This window comes from Dermacentor variabilis, chromosome 2 (assembly GCF_050947875.1).
Source record: "Dermacentor variabilis isolate Ectoservices chromosome 2, ASM5094787v1, whole genome shotgun sequence".
NCBI lineage: Eukaryota > Metazoa > Arthropoda > Arachnida > Ixodida > Ixodidae > Dermacentor > Dermacentor variabilis.
In genome coordinates, this window is record NC_134569.1 from 174,081,321 (window position 1) to 174,087,320 (window position 6,000).

Sequence of the window (6,000 nt, forward strand, 5' to 3'; positions counted from 1 at the left end):
TATGTTTTCTCGTGTATTCGAATACTTCTCGTATATTCGAATACAGTTTACTATTAGCCATTTAGTTAGTTAAATAATGCACTTGAGCTTGGCGTAGGGCCTGGCAGTATGAACATGTATGGTCCACTTCCGCACGCGTACGTGAGGGTGTGTGACACGTCGCATATGGTGACCGCTTCCTTAACGTGGTCACGAGCTTCGCAGCGCATCCACTTTCCCAAGGTGGAATGGAGCGGAATTTTGTTTTGTATTATTCTGCTTCCACACACATCTTGCTTCACTTCATGTGCTGGAAATAAATAAACCTGCGCTATCCTATTAGCCGCTGTCTGCGTGATGATCCTGTTTTTGAGCCACGAGAACATGATGAAGCGAGATTCAGTGCGACAAATGAAGCACAAGAAAAGTTTAAGCAAAATTTTGACAGTAGGAGCAGCTGCACATTCAGTTCAGACTTCACATTACACAAGGAAGTAATCAGTTCCTGTCAGAAAAAGCGGCCGATCCGTATTTCCGTTTGCCTGTGACTGCCGATTAAGCCGTCTTCGAAATTACACTCGTGACAATGGCGTTCCGCGGAACTTCACTTATGGCATCTATGTAATAATGGCGGGCGGCTGAACAGCAGATTTCTGCCTTTTGGGAAAAGGGGACTTCTTCGGGTGGTCGGCCTTGCCGTTCTACTGGAGAGGCCTCCTCCCTCTTCTATTATTTTATTGCACTCACCCCAATCCTGTGCCGTGCTGTTGAGGTGTCCTGATAGCGACAGACAGTTACGGCGCTGCACGTTTCTCTTCCTCCCTTTAAAAGTAGCATACACCTTTAGGAAAAAAATGTCGGCAAAAGGAGTGCACATCATGTCCCACAAACTCGTAAAAAACGTGTCCTATCAACCGAACACATAAATCTCTTCCTTGAGCAGTTTTACTGATAGCGTGATGACACATGCTATGCATGTGCTCTCATAGCTTGACGTAGATTTTGTTAAGTGCTATCCACGAGAAGAGACTGATCAGCCGGTCAATGACCAGCATTTTTCAGGACAATGGCAAAATTTGTTAGCATAAAGTTCGAATTACCAGTGTTTTTTTTGGTCGAAGAATAAAACAAATGCAGTGATAATTCTTGTACATTTAAAAGACCCACAGAAAAAAGATTAGTGAACGTTGATGGTATACTAAGAAACTGCTCGTTACAACAGCTTCTGAGTACTAAATAAATAGAAATTGTATCTTATTCGTCTTATTAGCTCTGGTTTGGGCTAGGTTCACTATCCCCTTTGTGAACTTCGAGGTTTAACTCTCGCCATAGATTACCAATTAGCCTGTTTCCAAGGCTTTCTAGATATCTTATTGGTTCTTTGATTTTATCAATAAATTTGATACTACTGAAACGTAAGAATGTATTAAATCATTACAGTCTTCTTTCGAGATGTTTTCGCGAGTGTAGGGGTCATGAAAAATGAAGGTGCGTTCCATATTAGAGCAGAAACGTGTAATATTTAGGTGGTCGCAAGATTTGACGTAAACATTGAACTCGAAAGTGAGGTTGTTGAATCAAAAATACGAAATATACAGCCAGATGACAATGCTGACTCCGCCCAACTGAAGACGAACTGACCACACAATCCCTAAAATAGATTAATTTTACCATAAGTGGCATTAGTGCTTTTCCACAACGTGACACATCTATTCGTACATCAATGAGAATAGCAATGTGAACACATGTGGCACATTTTACCATGCTGTTTTTCTATGGTATCATTACCGACGCTACTACGTTGAAGATGTACGCAATCTTGATATGTGTCGTGTGACAGAGAGCGATTTGTCAGGATATTTAAAGTGACGACAGGCGATATTAAGCACTTTTTTAATCGCCTAACATGTTGCTAACCCCGCAGTTCACAGGTAACGCTGTGCCACTAGCCTTTTATCATACCTACTCGCACGCGAATAGTATTCTTTAGCGTCTTTGCCTGTTCATGGGGTGCATAGCGGCCGGACATTTTCTGTCGATGCAAAGGCGTCGTGGAAGAGGGTCCGTACATTCTTCTGCGAAACCGGGTTGCGTGGTGCGAATGTCTCCAAGCGCAAGTATCCCTTCGGTACACACTGCCACGTAATACCTGTGCAGCGCCTGGAGGTTTAAATGTTGTTGCCGGTTGGGGTGTTTTATCGCGCTTCGCCGCCGCTTGGCCTGAAGGCTGCGGGTCACGTTCGTCGTCAAAGTCCGTTGCGTGTCCGCTCTGTAGAAGCGCGGTTAGGTCTCTTGGCATCACCATGGGTTCGGTTAGGGTGACTCTACCTAACCTGGGCCCTGCTTTCGTTAATTTAAAAGGTTGAAGGAGTATCTGACCGCCGTAGTCTGAACTAGCTGAAACAAAAGCTGAGGTACGCAGCCGTCGTCATACGGTCGCTGTCATCACGCTGTCGCAATTGTGTTGTCATGCATGCTCATTCTTGTTTACATGGTTCTCGGGCCATATTGGCACTCATGGTCACATTTCATCGTCGACAATGACAAGAATTATAAGAAACATCGGGCCAATATGGATGTACAGTTGCGTGGATCATGAACTCGCAATCTGCCCAAATTGTTGAATTCGTAATGATTAGCTGAAACAGTTTTTCCTCGTTATGAGTAAACTAATAAACAGCAGCATCGGCCGAGCGACTGTGAAAGGTGACGAAGGTGGATGGAATTTAGCTGCAACACGAGGGCAGCTTTTCATTTCATAAGCACCTGCGAATATATCTATGTACATTTAAAGAGCTAAGAAATGCACCGACACCTACGAGCTCATAAACACCATGACTTTCGTCTGTACGACAGAGCCTCTTAGATTAAGGTGCAAGAACCGCATGGAAAATTATGAATTTTACAAAACTCGGCACCAATGTGCTTTATTAAAGATCCTGCAAGACCTTTACAAAGTTTATCAAATTCATTCGCACTCATACGTCTGAGTCTTCCAGCTTTCCAAATTGCTAATGTGCCGCCACCCCAGTAGCAAGTGCTCTAAGGTGGCGGCGCACGTGAAAATCTGTTTGTGGTATTTTACGACAAGAACGACTCTTGTGTGTGTTGTTACACGTGCGCCATGTCAAGTTATAGTTCGTGAGAATGAAACTGAGTAATGAAAGAAGTGCAGGAGGAGGAAACATTTCCTGGTGCAAAAGTGTCAAATGGCCTATTGAGCGAAAATCCGGTGCGTATCGTGTGGAGTAGGGAAACACTATTTAAAACCGCAATGCGATTGGCTGGGACGCCACGTCTCGAGCGTGCCTCGACAGAACACGTGCTGCGGCTCTGGGGCGCCACGTGTTCTATGAGTGGATAGCGCATAGCCGCAACGCCACGTGGCCCTCGCTCTCAGAGGTCTGGGATATCCGTGTTTTCCTTGTCCGCACTACATCTCGCCTGCGTCTTAAGTGTGCCTCGGTAAGGGTAAATCAATAGGTGCGGAGCGTCGCAACGCTCTTGCTTGCCTGCGAGGGGTTCGTAGATGGAAGAACAGAACGTCATCATCATCATCATCATCATCATTATTATTATTATTATTATTATTATTATCCTATTTTATTTCCACTGCAGGACGAAGGCCTCCCCTTGCGATCTGTAATTACCCCAGTCCTGCGCCAACCGATTCCATCTAGCACTCGAGAATTGACTGATTTCATCGCCCCACCTAGTCTTCTGCCGTCCTCTACTGCGTTTCCCTTCTCTTGGTACCTATTCCGTAACACTACTGGTCCAGCGGTTATCTAACCTGCGCATTACATTACCTGCCTAGCCCCATTTTTTTCTCGTAATTTCAATTAGAATATCGACTATACCCGTTTGCTCTTTGATCCAAACCGATATATTTTTGTCTCTTAACGTTATGCGTAGCATTATTCCTTCCAAAGAAGCTTGTCCTCAAGCTTCCTTTTGAGTCGCCAAGTCTCTGCTCCATATATCAGCTACGGTAAAATGCACTGATTGTGATCCTTCCTCTTCAATGATAACGGAAAACTTCCAGGTCAAGAGCTGATAATGTCTGCCGTATGCGATCCAACCAATTTTTCTTCTTCTATGGATTTCCTTCTCATGATCAGAGTTCTCTGTGAATAATTGACCTAGGTAAATGCACTTTTTCACAGACTCTAGAGACTGACTGGCGATCCTGAACTCTGTTCTCCTGCCTGGTTATTCTTCATTATCTTCGTTCGTGCATATTAGTGTTCAACCGCGTTCCTACACTCTCTCTGTCAAGGTTATCAACCATTGCTGTAACTCGTCTGCATTGTTCCTGAATAGAACAATGTCATCAGCAACCCGAATTTTGCTGATGAATTCACCGTCCATCCTCAATCCTAAGCTTTCCCATTTTAATAGTTTGAATACTTCTTCCAAGCACGCAGTGAATACTATTGGAGAGATTGTGCCTCCTCGTCTAATCCCTTTCTGTGTACGTATCTTCCTACTTTTCTTATGTAGATTGACGGTAGCTGTGGAATCTCTGTAGATATTTTCCAAGATATTTACGCAAGTGGTCTGTATTGCTCGATTACACAATGCCTCTATGACTGCTGGTATCTGTACTGAATGAAATGCATTTTCGTAATCAACGAAAGCCATATAGACAGGCTGATTGTACTCTGAGGATTTCTCGATTACGGGATTGATGGCATGAATGAGATCCATTGTAGAGTGTCTCTACCTGAAGTCTGTTCCCTTGGTTGCCTAAAGTCTAATGTTACCCTTATTGTATCGGAGGTTATCTTGGTGAATATTTTATATAATACTGGGAGCAAGCTAATTGGTCTATAATTTTTCAAATCTTTAACGTCTCCATTTTTGTGGTTTAGTATAATGTTTGCATTCTTCCAGTTTTCTGGGACCCTTGTAGCCGATGGGCAGTTCATAGAGAGAGGCACCAGTTTTCCAAGCATTATGTCGCCTCTATCTTTGAATAAATCGACTGTTATTCCATCTTCTCCTGCCGCTGTTCCCCGTTTCATGTCTTGGAAGGCCCTTCTGAGCACGTCGTTATATATGAGGAGTTTCTGCGTCCTGTTTATTACTGTTTCGAATGAAGTTATCATGGGCTCTCTGGGTATTGGACAGGTCAGTACCGAACTCTTCCGTTGCGGTTACTATACCTTCGAGACTGCTGATGATATTACCCTCCTTATCTTTTGCGCATACATCTTGATTTGTCCTATGCCATCCTTCCACGGGTGACGAATTTCGATGGGGGCGAAATGCGAAAAACGTCGTGCATTTGTATTTTAGTGCACGTTAAGGAACCCCAGTTGGTCAAAATTTCCGGAGTCCTCCAGTAAGGCATACCACATAATCAGAAAGTGGTTTTGGGGCGTGAAACCATATAATTGAATTGCTTTTGTCCTATGCCAAGTTTCTTTCTGATTTCAGGCTGCGTCCATATTTTAGGACATCTTTAGTCTTTCTCACGCTATTATTTAAAATATCACTTCTTTTCGCCTTGTCGATCAGTTTTGAGAGTTGCGCGAGTTTTATCTTATCTCCTGAGTTGGGCACTTTCACTCTTTGTCGTTTCTTTATTAGCTCTTTTGTTACTTGGGAGAGATTGCCTATTGGTTGCCTTGGTGCCTTGCCTTCCACTTCAATTGCTGCCACTGAAGCCAGCCTAGTTACGGTTCCATTCATTACCTATGTCATCTTCATCTTTCTGTTCTAAGGCTGCATATTTGTTTACAAGTACGGGCATGAATTTGTCTGTTTTTCCCTACTGCCGCTAGGTTGACCTGTTTCGTCTTGACCTATTTTACTATTTCGCTATTCAAATTGAGGTAAATACTATCCTTCACTAACCAATGATCACTGCACTTCATCCTACATATCACTTCCACATCCTGCTCTATGCTGGGTTCGGCAGAAAGTGTGAAACCAATTTTATTTCCTGTTTCACCATTAGGGTTTTTCCAGGTCAACTTTCTGCTGCTACGCTTCCTAAAAAAGGTGTTCATTAAT